General features: G+C 47.4%; 1 protein-coding gene across 9 annotated transcripts in view; it reads left to right on the forward strand.

Moving 5' to 3' along the window:
- Positions 1-19,303, forward strand: part of fam222a (family with sequence similarity 222 member A) — a 58,056-nt gene that overhangs the window by 35,034 nt on the left and 3,719 nt on the right. The gene's annotated exons all lie outside the window — the stretch shown is intronic.

The following is a 19,303-nucleotide window of genomic DNA, read 5'->3' on the forward strand; positions in this document are numbered from 1 at the left end:
GGGATAACATCACTACTGGCCCACTGAAGAAAAACTGTTTTTTTTTTTAGATCTGCATGATTCTATTAAGTTCTTAATTCTGAACCGGTTATATACCTGTTGTTGCAAAGTAAGATTGATAACAGATATTGTTTTCCTTTTTATTATAAGAAAACAATATTCTGCTTCTTTAGGTCCTGTTCATTAAAAACATTAATATTATGTTACATTTAAGGGGGATAGCAACAATTGCTCCTGTCTCATTTTTCCAATAGTACTAGTAGCTTAAGCCCCTATGGAAAGTCTTTCAGAGCCCCTGATTGGTTGTAGGGCATGAAATGGTGACCTCCGTCTCACAGGCCAATTAGCCCTCAACTTTGTTCTTCCCCTGTTTGCTTCAACGATCAAAGTGGTGACATAAAAACCTGACGAGGTTACAATGGTGCTTTTACTGAGACCTACAAGCATGTATGTTTATGTGAATCCAAGGTGGAGGGAAAAGTGTGTGCGCGTGCATGCGCGTGCATGCGTGTCCTGGCTCCATGGGGATGGAGCAGGTCTAAAGTGGAGTGAGGTCCGGCCAGGTTCACTAATGAGCTTCCAGAAAGAGAGACAGAAGGAGAAAAGAAAGGGGGGAACTGTGAGAAAATGAAAGAGGGGAGGAACGGAGAGTGAGAGGGTAAAAGAGGGAGGCCTCAATGGCGGTCTTAATCGATTCCCTCTCCCTCCAATCTGGACAGGATTAGCCCACTTCCTCCTCATGCCTTTTATTGAAGAGCAGCCAGTGGGAGTCAGAGCTGGAATCAATAGAGAAAAAGAACAGTTTCTTCTTACCCCTCTCTCTCTCTCTCTCTTTCTGCCTCTGTCCACCTGTCTCGCTCTGTCCACCTGTTAAACCCTTTGATTGAAAGATTACCACCATGATTGTATTGAGAAGAATGGCCTTATTCCTGTCTCCGCTGAGGTGAGACTGAGTGTCGGATTTCAGTATTCTACTGTACTCCTCAGCCCCTGTCCCTCCATGAGAGAGGGGATTGTTCCGGCAGACTCTGTTGGCTTGCGTCGGGGCAGATGTCGCCTTTGGCTGGCCAGACGTGGACACACACACCCTGGACTGTCTTGTACAAAGCCAGGCCCCCCCGTTGATTGATCACCCGTGGCCCAGTTGGAGCTGGGGAGGGGGGGGGGTGTTGTGGGGCAAGGTAACCCACAGACCTGGCTTCCTGCCTGAGAAAACGACGAGGGAAGATAGGTGATCTGCTCTGCCATTTACGTCAGCTGTCCTTATGTGGAAGTGGTTAGTGGGGAGGGTTAAGTGTGTGGGGCGGGTGGTGTCTGTGAAGGATGATGAGGGTTAGGTTGGGGGGGGGTTGTGTAGGATGATGAGGGTTAGGTTGGGGGGGTTGTGTAGGATGAAAGGGTGAGAAGAGGGCAGGGTATTAGAAACTCCCCTGCATGCAGATGCCGAATGGCTGCACAGTTCATTGATGCGACTCCCATTAAAAATGCCTCATACCCTCAATAAAAAAGGACTTAACTGGCTCTGCCATCGGCGGGAAGCATTCAGGACGGCTCGCCAGACAATCAATTTCCCCCGAGCGCACAGAGCTTAGCGGGAGAAACGGGAGGCGGAGAGAGGGGGATGTTTCCATTATCACAGTCCACTCAGCGTCTGGGCTGGGGAGGGGAGGATGACAAATAGGAAGCGAGTGTTGGAGAGAGAGAGAGAGAAATGGGGAGTGGGAGAGTGATCGAGGGAGGAAGAGAGAGAGACAGAGAGAGAGAGAGAGAGAGAGAGAGAGAGAGAGAGACTGGCTTTTTGAAAAACCTTGACCACCTGCCCTTAAAAGTATCATAGTGGATTAGCCTCATCTGTCGTCTGATTCTTTTTAAAATCTCTTCTCTCTCTCTGGCTGTGGAATTAAAAGGAGTGGGGTGGAATTACTTCAATTATAAATCATAGGCCCTTGCCTTCAGCACGCCCAAACACCCTGTGTATGTGGCAGGCCATGTCATTTTTAATTAGATCTCCCCTTATGGGTGATATTTACAGCATGCATCCCACCCGTCACGTCTGTCGGCCGCTACACACGCTGTCATGGAGGGACTCCTGAGAGGAGTGTCATGGAGCCAGGGGCTCTCGTCAGTCCGTCCCCCTCAGAGGGAGGGCACACGGACCAGTCGGAGCCAGGGATGGCCTGGGGCTGATGGGGGATACACCCAGGCTTTCCTCTGTCTACCAAGCAGCTTCTAGGCCTCTACCTCAGTGGGGCCTCACCCTTCCAGGGAGTGAAGGGGTGTGTGGATCCAGCAACTCTCGGCATGGAGTCATGGCAGGGATGGGGTTTGAGGTTGGAGGGGGTAGCGTTGACAGGTGGGGGGGGGGGGGTGTAGGAGGCACAGCTGCAGACCACTGAGCCCCAAGCAGCCCTACCATTGGTGGAGAGGACAACACGTCGTGCTGGTCCCGGACCATGAAATGTGCAGTAGGTCCTGCCCTCGTTAGTGTGCACATTTCACAGTCTCTCCCGTATCCGACTCGTGATTGGATCAGACCCCGTGCTCCACCCTGTGATAGGAAAGGACCCCGTGCTCTACCCTATGATTGGATAGGACCCCGTGCTCTTCCTTATGATTGGATAGGACCCCGTGCTCTTCCTTATGATTGGATAGGACCCCGTGTTCTACCCTATGATTGGATAGTACCCCAGGCTCTACCCTCTGATGCCTTATTTCCACTGGGGCTTTACCCCGGTACCTGGGCTACATGATTCATGCTAATGTTGGCTCTAGACTTTCCTGTTTCCACTATACATTTGGTACCAAGGACTTAAGATGGGGAGGGAAGAGTAAACTATCAATGTGATTTAGTTTGCCAGCTACGAAAAATAAAGGGATATTTTTCTGGAAGTAAAATAACATGAACAATAACGCCATGCTCAGTTTGTTTATAATACGTTGTTGGAACTATAATAAAACCAAAGTCTTCCTCAAACTCCTGCGACCGGCTACTTCTCCACCTACACTCGTGACACCGCAACTAATCCAGTGTATTCAGTATTTAGTTTAATAAGTATTTTGTCAAAACGATATACCTTTAATAGAAGGATTTGGGAGAATTCTGAGGTAATTTGGTGTTTTTATAGGTTCTGCAGGCTACGTCTCAGTCTCAGCTCTCCGTTTTTCTATTGGGTCAATGGCATCGTATCACCTTTGAGTCTTTGCATCCCTGTACTGTTGCTTTAATTTCTTTCTTTTAACAGGGTTCTGCTTGTTAGATTACCATTATGAGAAGCCAAAAGCAATCAATACATATCGTTCTTTGAATAGCACAACATGCCGTGTTTTCACAGCACGATACGCGTAAACTCGCAAACCCCGCCCTCAACCCTAAAGTCCGGGGCTTGGCACCAAGTGAGAGCCGGGCTACTCAGCCATGGCTGAGATATAAATAAATATTCTAGACTTCAGGGTAGAACACCAGTGTTTTGCACCAGTGGAAATGAGGCGTGAGTGGATCAGTCCCCGGGCTCTACCTTCTGATTGGATCAGACCCTGGGCTCTACCCTCTGATTGGATCAGACCCCGGGCTCTACCCTCTGATTGGATCAGACCTTGGGGTCTACCCTCTGATTGGATCAGACACCGAGCTCAATCTGTCTCCCTGTCGTGCCTGCAGCCTACAGCAGGCCCTGGCTCTAAATCCTATGTCCAGAAGGCATGCTGATATCATCATCCAACAGGATCCAATGTCGGGAGCCAATCAGAGAGGTACATAGAAATATAATTGATGTCCCCAGAGGGCTTCTATGGGACCCATATAAATAGAATTATTAGAACAAGACAAAGTGAATTAAAACTCTGTTCTCATCTACTTCTATGCTATCTCATGATCACTATGGTATCTGTGCATTTACCGTTCTGTGCAAAAGTATTTCGAGCACCTGAATATCGAAGGACATGTATTTGGGTAATAGGTGTTGTAATAGAAAAAAGTATATATTTTTATAAATACGAGAGAGAGAGAGAGAGAGAGAGAGAAAGAAAGAAAGAGAGAGAGAGAGAGAGAGAGAGAGAGAGAGAGAGAGAGATAGAAACACTTACTATCCAAATAAATGACTTTAGTTCGACTTTCAGGTGCCTGAGACTTGCACAGTACTGTACAGATCATTCTATGGCCCTGGTCAAAGAGTAGTGCACCATATAGTAAATATGGTAATTTCTCAAACTCCACAGTAAAGGGTTTCTGTAGAATATTTAAATGTGGTCACAAGTGGCAGCAGAAATAACAAGCTTTTCCCTGATTGCTTTTGAGACAGGCCTGGAGGCCTGGAGTGGAAATGTAGAGAGGAGTGATGAGGAAGACAGGAACTAAAAGGGAGAGAGGTGCACTGGACCTTTCCTCACTGATTACCCTGCATCTTGACCTTTCCTCACTGATTACCCTGCATCTTGACCTTTCCTCACTGATTACCCTGCATCTTGACCTTTCCTCCCTGATTACCCTGCATCTTGACCTTTCCTCACTGATTACCCTGCATCTTGACCTTTCCTCACTGATTACCCTGCATCTTGACCTTTCCTCCCTGATTACCCTGCATCTTGACCTTTCCTCCCTGATTACCCTGCATCTTGACCTTTCCTCACTGATTACCCTGCATCTTGACCTTTCCTCCCTGATTACCCTGCATCTTGACCTTTCCTCACTGATTACCCTGCATCTTGACCTTTCCTCACTGATTACCCTGCATCTTGACCTTTCCTCACTGATTGCCCTGCATCTTGACCTTTCCTCACTGATTGCCCTGCATCTTGACCTTTCCTCACTGATTACCCTGCATCTTGACCTTTCCTCACTGATTATCCTGCATCTTGACCTTTCCTCACTGATTACCCTGCATCTTGACCTTTCCTCACTGATTACCCTGCATCTTGACCTTTCCTCACTGATTACCCTGCATCTTGACCTTTCCTCCCTGATTACCCTGCATCTTGACCTTTCCTCACTGATTACCCTGCATCTTGACCTTTCCTCACTGATTACCCTGCATCTTGACCTTTCCTCACTGATTGCCCTGCATCTTGACCTTTCCTCACTGATTGCCCTGCATCTTGACCTTTCCTCACTGATTACCCTGCATCTTGACCTTTCCTCACTGATTATCCTGCATCTTGACCTTTCCTCACTGATTATCCTGCATCTTGACCTTTCCTCACTGATTACCCTGCATCTTGACCTTTCCTCACTGATTACCCTGCATCTTGACCTTTCCTCACTGATTACCCTGCACCTTGCCCTTTCCTCACTGATTACCCTGCACCTTGACCTTTCCTCACTGATTACCCTGCATCTTGACCTTTCCTCACTGATTACCCTGCATCTTGACCTTTCCTCACTGATTACCCTGCATCTTGACCTTTCCTCACGGATTACCCTGCATCTTGACCTTTCCTCCCTGATTACCCTGCATCTTGACCTTTCCTCACTGATTACCCTGCATCTTGACCTTTCCTCACTGATTACCCTGCACCTTGACCTTTCCTCACTGATTGCCCTGCATCTTGACCTTTCCTCACTGATTGCCCTGCATCTTGACCTTTCCTCACTGATTACCCTGCATCTTGACCTTTCCTCACTGATTACCCTGCACCTTGACCTTTCCTCACTGATTACCCTGCATCTTGACCTTTCCTCACTGATTACCCTGCATCTTGACCTTTCCTCACTGATTACCCTGCATCTTGACCTTTCCTCACTGATTACCCTGCACCTTGACCTTTCCTCACTGATTACCCTGCACCTTGACCTTTCCTCACTGATTACCCTGCACCTTGACCTTTCCTCACTGATTACCCTGCATCTTCTCCATCTCCCGTTTGGAATTCCACAGACTCACTGCACACGGCTAGCCGGCATCATTATTCCACTTATTCTGCTTTGGGGGGAGGGAGAGAGAGGGAGAGAGGGAGAGAGGTCGAAAGGTTTCCTTTTCTCAAAGTGAGAGGTGATTGACAGCCAAGCGCTGCCTGCAACCCTCCCCTCCCCCTCACCCTGATATATGTGACTAAGTGGATCTCTATAACCGCCAGTCAACACTTAAAGATAGCTATTCATGAGGCAGGTAAAATAAATATGTGCTCCAAAGAGCCAATGGAACGGCCCCAGAAGAGCAGACCAGCCTCACCTAGCACCCGGAGTAGGCACCACCACATGGCTGTGAGCCTGGGTGTGGGCACTGCAATGCCATGAAACGCACACACACACACAGCCTGTCTCCTGCCCGCTGGCCGTCGTGGGGCCAGGTCGGTGCCTGGCATATCAGCGCTGGCACTTGCAGGTTCATTTCCGGCGGGACATATCCAACAGCGCCATTCCCCGTCCCTCTGCCCTCCGCCGTCTGTTTGTGTGGCAGGAGGGGCGGGGCGGGTAGGATTGTTTCTTCACAGGGCGGTTAGTCCCTGGGAGGCCGGCCCACGCTCTGGTTTTGGGCACCGTGGGACTTGGCATGGATGCTTCCTATTCCAAACCCCCCCCCCCCCAGCTAGCTGGCATTTGGGCATCGCAGGTGTACAGCAGTAACACCTTCTATCGCCCTGTGGGGAGGGGGGGATGGGGGAGTGTCCACTACCCCTACTGTCTCACAGGAAATGACACGGTGGCCCCTGCCGTCTCTTGCGCTGAGCCAGAAATCTTTTTTGAAATGACGCCATTGGTCTGTGAAGGTCCTCACGTGGGTGAGTCGTGAGACTGCACATAGTCTTACAAATATTACAGGAAATGAGCTAGAAATGAAAGAATGTAACAATTCCAAAATGGTCTGATACTACAGCGGTTTAATGAACACTGCAGGTAGTAACAATGGTGTGTGTGCCGGGGGTATGGTCATCGAGAGACATCAGCTACAACAGGCTGTGCTTTCTGGCTAAATGGAGTTTTCCGGAAGTACCACTCTGCTTTTAACTGATGTACGTGCAGGAAATAGTCCCAACTCTTTACTCACATAGATGTATGTACAGGGAATAGTCCCGACTCTGAACTCATATAGATGTATGCACAGGGAATAGTCCTGACTCTGAACTCACATATCCAGACCCATCTATCCATATTAACTGAAATAGTAGGAGTCATAATCCCAATAAAACCTAGCGTGGGGGTATTCAACTCTCACCCTACGAGGCCAGAGCCTGCTGGTCTTCTGTTCTACCTCATCATTAAAGGCCCCCACCAGATGTCTCAGATTAGGGGTTGCAATGTGGAACTGGCTTCAAGGTTCAGAGTTTCAGGGATCTAGGGCAGTGTTTCCCAATCCTGGTCCTCGGGACCCAAAGAGGTGCACATTTTTGTTTTTGCCCAAGCACTCACACACCTGGGAAACACTGATCTAGTGGAAGAACGTGAGATGCGGTTCTGTTGTGTTTTACACCATTCATTTGTCCCATAGGAGATTTCTATATCTACTTCAAAAAAGGTCTGTGTTTCATCTTGGTTTCCCCACGACTCATTTTGATACTTGTGTAAATGTCGTCAGGACAAGATGACATTTGTCAACATATTTTCATCAGTTCACTCCACATCAACATTGTTGGCTAAATATAGTTTAAGGGATTGATGAAAGTCACCTTCTCGAGATAGTTACAGTTATCAGAACGCTGAGGTGGTGTAAGCCTACACGAAACACAGGCACATTTGAAGTAGATCAAAATATCCCCTATGGGATAAATTAATGGTGGAAACACATTTGCCGCTAGTTTGTATGGGGATTATGATGTGTCAACTATTTCAGTCAGTGGACGAGGGTTTTAGTATATAGATTGTTCCAGTCAGTGGACGAGGGTTTTAGTCTATAGATTGTTCCAGTCAGTGGACGAGGGTTTTAGTCTATAGATTGTTCCAGTCAGTGGACGAGGGTTTTAGTCTATAGATTGTTCCAGTCAGTGGACAAGGGTTTTAGTCTATAGATTGTTCCAGTCAGTGGACAAGGGTTTTAGCCTATAGATTGTTCCAGTCAGTGGACGAGGGTTTTAGTCTATAGATTGTTTCCTTTCTGACCTGCATTAAATCCTTTAGTTTGTAATACTTACAGAGAGTAAGAAATAAATGTCACTCTATATCTCTCCCTTTCTCTCTCTCTGCTCTTTCTCTACGGTTCCTCTCAATCGACTCTTCTTTTCTTTCATCTTCTTGCTCTCTCTCCTGCCTTCCCCTTTCTCCCCCTTCCCACTCACCCCCCTTCCTCCCCCAAGCTTCACTCTCTCCTGTCTTCCTCTTTCCCTGGCTGCGGGTGTAGTGGAGACAGCAGAGGGCCTGTGCATCTTTAAATATTAATTGGGAATCAGTGGAGGACTTGTCTCCTAAATGATAGAACAGAAGGGCCCGGGCTATTGCCTCAGGCATGCTGCAGGCGCCTTTCTTCTCCAATTTACCTGCAGGCCCACCAGGCAGCTCCTCCTCCAGTCTGACAGCCCATGCCTGCCCAGAGCCCCCCCCCCCCCCCGAGGCCCCCCTCCCTCAAGTCGTCTTTTATCTCTGCGTCCCACAATTCCTCAGGTCCTCTATGTGAATCCCTTTGTGTGTGTGGGGGGTCTTTTCTCTCAGACCACCTTTTATGGCTTTTGAGAAAATAGTGGAGCATGTTGGCAAATACTAATTAAACCCACCTGAGAGACAAGAGATGCCTTGGTATCATCATTGGTGTCATCATTGATAATACAGATGTGTGCATTCTGTGTCTTTGACTGGCTGTGACCTGTGGATGACCTCCGAGGATCAGGAATCATTAGCATAAGAAAAGGTCCTTATTACTGTTTAGTAAATGTTGATGTGTTGTTGTTTGTTGGCTCTGTACCTCTTAGCTTTGGAGTGGAGCTCCTGGCACATGGCATTGTGGGCACATTGTCGGAGTGGGTGGGTGTGTGGGTGTGTGGGTGTGGGGGTGTGGGGGTTGGAGAAGGAGTGGAACTGAGGGTGGATGGGGAGGGGGGTTGTGACATTGATGCCACAGAAATGAGTTCACAGGCTCATGAGCACAGGCCTAATCACACATGACAGTATCGGCTGGTGTGCCAGTCGCAACGCATTGCCACCCCGCCGTTCGCTGGAGCTGCTGATTCGGGGTTTTGCTGATAAAAAGCTTTCTAGACCACGCTGTGTGCACAATGAGGGTAGCCCACGCTCGGCCCGGAGAGAGTTCCAGGGTCGTCACCCCCACCCTCCTTCAACAGAAACTAGGTGTCCTTTTCTGTCCACTTTTAAATGCATTTTGTCTCCCATTCATAAATGACTGCAAATGGAAAGTGAAAATGAGGGCTATGGGCTTTGCTGGTGGAGCAGCACTTTAAATGTTCAGGTTTGGTGGATTTTATTTTTTTTTACAACTTTGCCTCTCATGGAGACAAACAGCACAAACAACAAAGCATAGCTGTTTCTGTTTGGTCTGTGTTGTTTGTCAGGGGTAAACATGTTGCCCCAGATTCTGTGTTTGTTTGGCGCACAGGCTGCCGTCCCACAATAGAGATGACATGGCTACTGCTGACGGCTTGCATTCCTCTTCCCCGAGCCAGCACAAAGAGCCAGCACAAAGAGCCAGCACAACCAGCACAAAGAGCCAGCACAGCCAGCACAAAGGGCCAGCACAGCCAGCACAAAGAGCCAGCACAAAGAAGCCTGGCCAGCACTCTCCGTCCCCATCCCTGTTGATGTTAAATGGAGCCACTCACCCTGGGATGTAGTCACTGTTCAGTACAGTCAGCGACCTATTTGTGTGGACTACTTCGCTGCGCCTGAAATTGCACTCTATTTCCTATAAAGCGAACAGATCTTGAAGGGAGAAATTGTTTTGCATTTTCATTGGATATGTTGGATAATGCCCTGTTGGACAGTTTCCACTACCCAGTAAACAGGGGACACCTTATGAACCTCCCGACATTACGGAGATGTCACAATAGAATGGGATCTTTTTAAGGGGATTTTGTGCTGTTCAAGTGACCGGCGCCCATATGATGCGTGCTGTCCTTACAGACCCATCTCTCTCCTTCGTAGGGGCTGTCCGTGAAACTCGGCACCCTGCACAAAACAGGAAATCTCCATGATAATGGGAACACTTGAGTGGACAGAGAGTCCAGGTCGGCTGTGGCTGTAACAGTGGTGTCTGCAGGGCTCTGCAGGGGCAGGAATGCCGGAGGACGTGTGCTTTCCCACGCTGTTGCTTTTCCTCTGCCGGCCGCGTTTGAGACAAGGCTCCATTCTGGGCTCGGCTGGGCTTGCCTAATGCAGCCCGAGAGCAGACAAATGGAAAGTGACACTTGTGTGTGTAGAATGGTATTTGTGGTGACGCTTTGACTACAGATAATAAAGTGTTTGCCCTGAGGTGATTTCACTCGGAGAGCACCCTGACTGGAACTCACTCACTCAGGAAGAGGGAGAGAAAGAGGGAGAGAGGGCACTCAGGGTGGGAGTGGAGGTAGGGGGTGGGGAGGGAGATATAGAGGGTACTCAGGGTGGGAGTGGAGGTAGGGGGTGGGGCGAGCTAGAGGGAGAGAGGGTACTCAGGTTGGGAGTGGAGGTAGGGGGTGGGGAGGGAGATATAGAGGGTACTCAGGGTGGGAGTGGAGGTAGGGTGTGGGGCGAGCTAGAGGGAGAGAGGGTACTCAGGTTGGGAGTGGAGGTAGGGGGTGGGGAGGGAGAGAGGGTACTCAGGTTGGGAGTGGAGGTAGGGGGTGGGGAGGGAGAGAGGGTACTCAAGGTGGGAGTGGAGGTAGGGGGTGGGGAGGGAGAGAGGGTACTCAGGGTGGGAGGGGAGGTAGGGGGTGGGGAGGGAGAGAGGGTACTCAAGGTGGGAGTGGAGGTAGGGGGTGGGGAGGGAGAGAGGGTACTCAGGGTGGGAGGGGAGGTAGGGGGTGGGGAGGGAGAGAGGGTACTCAGGGTGGGAGGGGAGGTAGGGGGTGGGGAGGGAGAGAGGGTACTCAGGGTGGGAGTGGAGGTAGGGGGTGGGGAGATATAGAGGGTACTCAGGGTGGGAGTGGAGTTAGGGGGTGGGGAGGGAGATATAGAGGGTACTCAGGGTGGGAGTGGAGGTAGGGGGTGGGGAGGGAGATATAGAGGGTACTCAGGGTGGGAGTGGAGGTAGGGGGTGGGGAGGGAGAGAGGGAGAGAATGAGGAAAATCCAGATTTCTAGCAAGATCCCCAGACAGTGTTAGCTGAAGGAAGTGAGGTTCAACTGGAGAGCGGACGTTTGGATGATCTGCTCTTAACAGGATGGTGTGTGTGCGTGTGTGTGCGTGTGGGAGTGTGTGGCAGTGTGTGTGTGTGTGGCAGTGTGTGTGTTAGGGCGCTCCTTCAGAATCAATCAATCTTCATTATTTCCCCTACACCCCATAAAGGGCAGGTTGCTACATCAAACCAACTAATTTGTTTCGATAGTTGATTTGCTAGCATCTGGGTATAGAGAGCAAAAAATAATAGAATAATAAAATCAGTGAATGTGACTTTGTAGCTCTATATATTGTGGCTTCAGAAAGTATTCAGATGCAGATTAAATGTTTGAAGAATTATAATTTTGGGAAAATGAAAAAACACACCATAAATATGATGACCATGAATGACTTTGCTCAGTTCCAGGGTTGATATTCAAGGCAATCTGTAGTCAAGGTGTCTAATGCCAGTGTTAATCAACACAAAAAACTTGAACGTCAGACTCCTTGTGACTGTAGCGAGTTAACTGAAGCCGGTCACTGTGTCCTGCTCCGGGATTGTGACAATGTATAATGTCATTCGTTGTGGAGATTTTTCGTCTTCAGGTGTCGACTTTGATTGAAGGGTATAAAAGGTCCCACATCATCCACTGCAACTCAGAGCACAAACCAGCCTTTAAGTCCAGGGAACTCTCTGTAGGCCTCCGGGGAGGGTTATTAAATAAATTGCATTGAATGTTCCCAGGCGCACAGTGGGCTACATCCTTGTGAAATGGAAGAGGTTTAGAGCCACCAAGACTCTTCCTAGAGCAGGCCATCCAGCCAAACTAATTAACCGGGCAGGACGCGCCACGGTCAGGGGAAGTGACCAAGAACCCAATGGCCTCTCTAACAGAGCTTCAGAGTTTCTCTGCAGAGAGGGTAGAACTTGCCAGAAAGGCAACCCTTTTTGCAGCATTACGACAAGCAGGCCTCTATGGTAGAGTGGCTAGATGGAAGCCATTCTCTGTCCCAAAGGACTGAGCATCCGATGAGGGGAGCATCTGATGAGACCAAAATCTAACAATTAGGCCTGAATGCTGTCTGGCGAAAACAAGCTACGGCTCATAACCTGGAAGATACTATGTCAGTTGTCATGTCTGGCGGTGCTGTTATGACGGAGAGACGGGTCAGGCTTAGGGTTTAATATGGATCTAAAGTCCTATTTGTTACATGCAATTAAAGTTTTTCTCACTTGCTTACAGACACACACACATTTTCTGAAAGCATGGCTTGTTTTCTCCAAACTCTAAACACAAATCCAAAAACTCACACTCAAAACCCAAAACTCAGCAAATCTGCATTCTAAACAATGTTATGATTTCTTCAAATGACACACACACGCCATCAAATTAATAGGCATTTCTAACAACCAATTGAACACTGGTGCTGGATGAAAAAACACTACTATGATAATCTTATCAGTAGGCATTTTCAGTGTTACACTGCATACTGTACGTAGAGTAGCCAGGTGTAAACTATAATGTTCTTATACTCAAATATAAAACACAAAAATACAAGAATATGTTTTTTATTTTGAAATACTGTATACATCTCAGCACACAGTTGGATTTGTAAAGTGGTCTTCAAACAGAACAAACTATAGAAAAAAAGAAATAAGCCTTCATACACTGTAAAGAAAAAGACGATTAGGCTGCATCCTGTCATTGGAATCCATTGTCCTCCAACACAGGAGAGCTCACCTTTGGCCCTTTGATTGCTAAAGCCGTGATTGCTAATTGAAAATCAGCAAGTGTTTGCCAATATGAGGAGTCAGTGTTGTGATTGATGGTTTGAGTTTAGCATTCTGAAGTGTTTTCCATGTGAACAGAGGAGATTTTATCAGTGACGATTGGACCAAATGTGTGAACTGTGTGTTGTGTTTTGCAAAAAGTGTGGTTTTGAACTGCGGAATGAGTGAAAAGTGGGAAATATGTTTGTATTTATGCAGAATTGGTGTAAGATAAGGTATATGAGTTTCAGGTTTTGGTCATTGTGTCAAGTCAAGTTCCAGACAAGTCAAAGCTCTCTCTATTTCACCACAGTATTTCATTTAGGCCTATGTAGACTAGTTCAAACTCGGAGCCTCATGATATTTGGCTAACTATTAACATTTTATAAGATTATAGGCCATGCAGTCTATTAAACAGTATATTCATTTTGGCCTACATTTGACTGAAATATTCAGCTTTCTCCATTTCTCTTTTAAGGTTATGTCTGTCAATACAATAACCCTCTTATTGTGGTGATTTTGAGAGATTATTCGCTCATCTAGCGGAGATTCGAAATCATAACAAGCTTTGGGTTCTATGTCGTGCAGAATAAAGTCATGATCATCTTGAGGTGTTTTTAAATGTCTGTAAATGTTACAAAATATGAGCCTTCATGTTACCCAAACCTGAGCTATCGGCCTGAATATATGTAATAAATAGCTCTGAACACTCGCCTTGTTGTTGGTGTAGGTCTGTAAACTTGGGGAACCTGCTGTACATTTACCCTTTTTGTAAAGGGAAAAGAGAGTGAGTTAAGGTGGGAAATTCTCATTCTCCGGATTCTCCCTGTTAAATCCTAGTCAGGATTGAGGGAAGGATAAATAGAGCAAAATACAAAGATTTCCTTGAAGAACATCCAGAAACACAGGACCTCAGACTGGGGTGAGGATCCATCTGCTAGCATATCCCCAACCCTGTGAATGTCCTTGAGTGTCCCAACCAACGCTGCTGGTCGTATTAGCGGCCTGAAGACAGCAGTTCACTGACGCTCCCCATCCAATCTGAAACACATTAAGCGAATCTGCAAGGAAGAATGGGAAAAACTGCCCCAATACAGGTGTGCAGAGCTAGTATTCTCTCAGCTTTGATTGCTGCCAAAGGCATGTAAATAAACACATTTCTACAAACGTGTTTTTGGCTTTGTCATTTTGGGGTATTGCGTGCATGTTGATGGCAAAATTATGAAGAAATGATCTTGTTAAAGCTATTGACCATGTCGTTTCTCTCACAAACCTAGGCCAATACCGTAGAACTGAAAATTAGACTAACTGAAGAGGCTAAAAAAGACTAACTGAACTTGAAAAATGAATAGTTGCTCACAATGTTGCGAGGCTGAAGGCACGAAACTCGAATTCAGATTTTGACAGGAAATTAATTGATTGGATCTGAGGCAGGTTTGACTATAATTTAATAAAAGATTACATTTGGAAGTCAAGTCCAACCATTTTCTTTACATTTTACATTCAAACCATGGCTCTTTGGATGGCTGTTATCTGAGTGGAGATTGCTGAGTGTCTCAACCAGCCGTCAGTAGCGGTCTCATTGGCCTCCCAAGCTTTATGATTAAAGTCAACAGGGAGTTTTCAGGTAGGGCTGGTTTAGGTTCAGATGGGGCTGATGTGTATTTGTTTTGCATTCTGTTCACAGGCCTATTCCTTATCATTTTAATCATGTAAAAATATATTTCTCTGTTATAGCTAGCCTACATGTCAAGTCTCTGAATCCGACTTCTTTTTCTTCTCTAAGCTAAAAGTCTACCTTGAGATAACCTGCAGTAGATAAGAATACCACAAATATTTTTCCTTTTTTCTCATGCTGAGCAGCGCGAACAGCGGGGGCTGTCATTTCCCCTCACATGCACTTGAATTGATTAGTTTCCCAGGATGAGGGCATATTCAACATGTCGTCGCCCCCCCCCCCAGCCAGGCAACTCTACCATGTTGATGGCCACACACGCTCTTTACGTAACTCTCTCTCTCTATCTCCCTCTCTCATCTGGAACATTCTGTAGGGCTGTGAGGGTTTTGATTGACTGGCAGCCAAGTCGGCAGGACTCCTCTGTTATCGTTGTTTTTACCTCCGCGGGTGGGGTGGGGGAGCGAGCGGAGGGGGGGTCGCATGGAGGATGCTGTCCAGGGGTTCAGGCCAGCAGCCCCTGTTTTGTGTGCCCAATACTCAATTAGAAGCGGAGCAGTGGCGGAGACGACAGGGAGCCAGGGTTAATTGCAGAGGACCTAACAGCTGGCTCTATCAGGGCCCATTGTGCGTTGCAGCAGTTGTCACGGCAATCGAGGGCCGGCCTGTAATCGCTGACTAATCAGCCCTGTGCCAGATGACACCTCCATTAGCACAAGGCAGGTATTGTTTAGCGAGCAAAGCCGCCTCTGGCTCCCCGCTCCTCCCTTATCCCCCCGCCTGCGCCTCCTTTAGAGCCCCACTATTGTCTGCTGTTGCATACAAGGCGGGGGGGGGGGGGGGTGTCATAGACCCTGATCCTATCTGGCCCAAGAGCCAACAATAGACCCAGGTCATGGGTGTCCCGTCGCCACAATGCATTTTCAAATGAACAAGTCAAACTTTTTCCAAAGTAAGTGATTCGGGCATGGAAGGCCGTTCTGCCCATTAATTATTAACTTGAATGGCTCCATAACAGTCAGGTGGAAAGGTCACTCCGAGGAGGAAGGACAGATTGAATATGCAGCAAGATGGTGGAAAAAAATGTATTTGCATGGCATGACCTAAAAACAGTGTGGTTTATATGAACTGTAGTAGGTGCTGGGCTCTCTGGCTGCTCCGACTAATGTCCTCTGTGGGCCTCAGTCGTGCTGACAGCTCATGCACATTTAACAGAGGCTACTCGTCTCTGGAGGAAAGGTTCCCGGTGAACCTGGTGGATGTTACACTGCGTCTGACCTCGTGTTTTCTTTCATCCCTCTTTCATCTCTCTTTCTTGCTCTCTCACTGTCTCTCTCTGTCTCGTCTTCTCTCTGTGTCTATGTCTGTCTTTCTCTCTGTGCCTATCTGTCTGTCTCTCTGTGTCTGTCATTCTCTCTGTGTCTATCTGTCTGTGTCTCTGTGTGTCTATCTGTCTGTCTCTGTGTGTCTGTCATTCTCTGAGTCTATCTGTCTGTCTTTCTCTCTGTGTCTATCTGTCTGTCTCACTCCCTTTCTGTGTCTATCTGTCTGTCTCTCTCTGTCTCTCTCCCTCCCTCTCCGTGTCCATCTTTTTGTCTCGCTCTCTCATAGGAATTCGTTTCTGTCATAATCTCTCATCCTCACAGTCTGTTTATTTGGTTAAAAACATATGCATGTAAGGTCATCGTTCTGTGAAGACATAATTGCAAACAGAAAGAAATAAAAATAAGGGGTTTGATTGATGGGTAATTAAGAAAACAACACAGTGATACTGAATTGTGGCTGACAGTGAGAAAACACTGGATCCTATCATGTTTCCTGTTGGGTTCACTAATAACTGGAAATGTCTCCAACCTGCTCAGGATTTTAGAACGTTTGGAGATCCAATAAATGTATGCAGGGAGAGGATTCCGGCGATTCTTTCCAGCTTATTTTTCTGAATAATTAGAATGCAAAGCAGCTTCATGCTCCTTGGAATTTGATACTGCCCTATCAAAACCCCTGACTCCTCCCCCGTCTGGCTCCCTCCTATCACAACTTCTAATTCCTCTTCTTATTCACGTCTCACTTTTTCTATCACCACCCATGACTCCTCCCAGCTGGCTTTCTCTCTGTTATTCTGTCACAACCCCTGACTCCTCCCCCATGTCTGTTCTATCATAACCTCTGGATATGTCTTGCTGCCTGTCTCTCCCGTTCTGCTTTCCTCTTTTAATTTCCACCCTCCGTGCCGTCCTCCTCGCTCCTTTGCCGGTGCTTTTTGTGATCACCGCAATTTGACCCTTCACCTGGAAGAAGTGCACCAAATGCAATGGATGTATAACGGTCTGATCCAGTTCCTGGATCTCTTTTTTTTGCTGTTTTTTTGCCATGGACACACACACACCCCACCCCTAAACACGGCACAGGACACACACCCCACCCCTAAACACGGCACAGGACACACACACACCCCACCCCAAAACCCGGCACAGGACACACACACACACACCCCACCTCTAAACCCGGCACAGGACACACACACACCCCACCCCAAAACCTGGCACAGGACACACACACACCCCACCAGTCAAATCCACATCTGTGCTGTGTTTCATCATAATTCTTCTTCATTCTGTTTCAGATGAGCTCTCTGCAATTTGAATTCTATCTTGGCATGATGTAGTGTTGTTCCTCGTCTCTACCATGCCTCTATATGTGTGCAGTGGTAACACACACACTCACACACACAGTCTCTCCCTCAGGTGTGTGGCACTAATGAGCATTGGCATTTCGAGATGTGCCCGCTCTGACACATGGGCATTGTGTGTGCCAGGCGCTGGGTGATTAAGAAGGAAGGTCAGCCTGTTAATTGCATCCCTGCCATCTCGTCTTCCTGGCGTGGGAGCCCTGCCCAGCTCTTAGCACCAACAGCTATATGGTGACAGAACTGACACTTTTATCTTCACTCCTGCACTGTACAGGCAATTGAGTATTGTGGTATAGTGGTTTAATGACTTCTCTATAGGAAATCAACAAGCCGGACCCCTTTTTCTGCGGTTATGGTTCCAGGAAAGTGACACAGCAATTATTTTAGAATAAGCATTTTAACAACGTGCTGGTTGTAGTCTAATCAGCATAAAGGTTAACAAATCTAAGGAACCATTTCTTCAAAAGTTAGAAACATTTTTAGATAAGAAGTCAAGTCGAGTTAATGGGAAGACAGTGTTTTTAAACAGCACTGAGATCATGTGATATTAGTCTGGTGAACTAGTGTTGACACTGCAACCAAGTGGCATACATTCCTCTTCACACTCTCACCTCATGGCTGGTCTGTGGTGATTCTAGCACAAATAGTTAGCCTTGACCAGCTAGGTGAGGGCTGCATGTTGGTGGTGGACAAACTGAGCTTCCCCCTTTCATGTAAAGTAATTTGGGTATCTGGAAAACCTTTGTAAAAAGTCCATCAATTAATATTATGAATTAATGGGAGAAGTGCATAGTTAAAAATTTTAAAAATGCCAAAACCACACTCAATGCATTGTCTTTCCTACTGCAACAACCGCCATGTGACAGTGTCTTACTAATGTTTGTTTGGTGAAAAGCAACTTGTAGTGATGGCTGTGTTCAAGGGGATCAAAACCACTGCAGGCCTCTGCCAACGGGCTGATCTACAAATCACCTTGAATCATAGAAAACGACTAATTATTATTTGTAGATCCGTCACTTTGAACCCCTGATACATTGTGGTTTTGATCCTCTTGAACCATAGACTGTTATGTGGCTAATGGTTAATATCACCACGTCTCAGGAATCACAAGCCTACTCCGAACATCCTCCTCTGTACCTTTTCAAGTGTGAGGCAGGATTGTGATACGTTTCGTTACACACCTGCGTGAGGGCTTTCCTGTGTATTTGTTTATTGTCTTCGTTTTTATTTAATTTTTTTGTGGCGCTTTTTCAGCTTTGCCTCATGCCAATTGTTTTGAAGACGGGATAAAATAAAAAATAAAGTGTCTTCTCTCATCGCCAGGGGAAATAATTAATCCGTGCAAGGCTGTCGTGTGTTGAAACGAAGTGAGTGTGAAGCATTTACCATCGGAGACATCACAGGCTGTCGTCGCACGGGCACCTGTTGTTGTCCTGCCCTACATTTCCACACAGAGCATCGAGCAGAGCAGAACTCCACCCATGGCGAGTGAAACACACATTCACAGCTGGAGCTTTCTCTCTCTCCCTGTGTGTGTGTGTGTTGGTGCGTGCGTGCGTGCGTGCATTGGCACGCGTGCGTGCACAGGAAACTCCTATCTCTGTGAGGAGGAGCTGGGGGAGCTCAGAGGAGGCAGCGACAGGCACCTCTGAGGGTGTTTATCAGGCTGCACCATCTGTACACCGCTGCTGAGCGCTGTGGTACCCAGCAGCCCCAGCCAATAAGTCACACAGCGTTCCGGGGCCCGACCCGAACACAGCCGCGCGCTCTCCTTTCAACCCCACCACGCCCTCAGCTGACACGCATCTTCACCTACTGCTGTTGGCGGGTGGAGAGAAGAGGAGGTGACCGGGCAAGGGCACATGAAACGTGTTTGTGTGTGTGTTTGCTCCTTCCTGTATCAATTCTGTAATAAACTCTGCAACGGCCAGAATATTGAAGGCAACTAGAATTAGAAAGTGCACGGGCGCTGATTTGCCTTCTCCTCCACCCCCTGCT

The sequence above is a fragment of the Esox lucius genome, chromosome 13 (assembly GCF_011004845.1).
Source record: "Esox lucius isolate fEsoLuc1 chromosome 13, fEsoLuc1.pri, whole genome shotgun sequence".
In the NCBI taxonomy this organism is placed as follows: domain Eukaryota; kingdom Metazoa; phylum Chordata; class Actinopteri; order Esociformes; family Esocidae; genus Esox; species Esox lucius.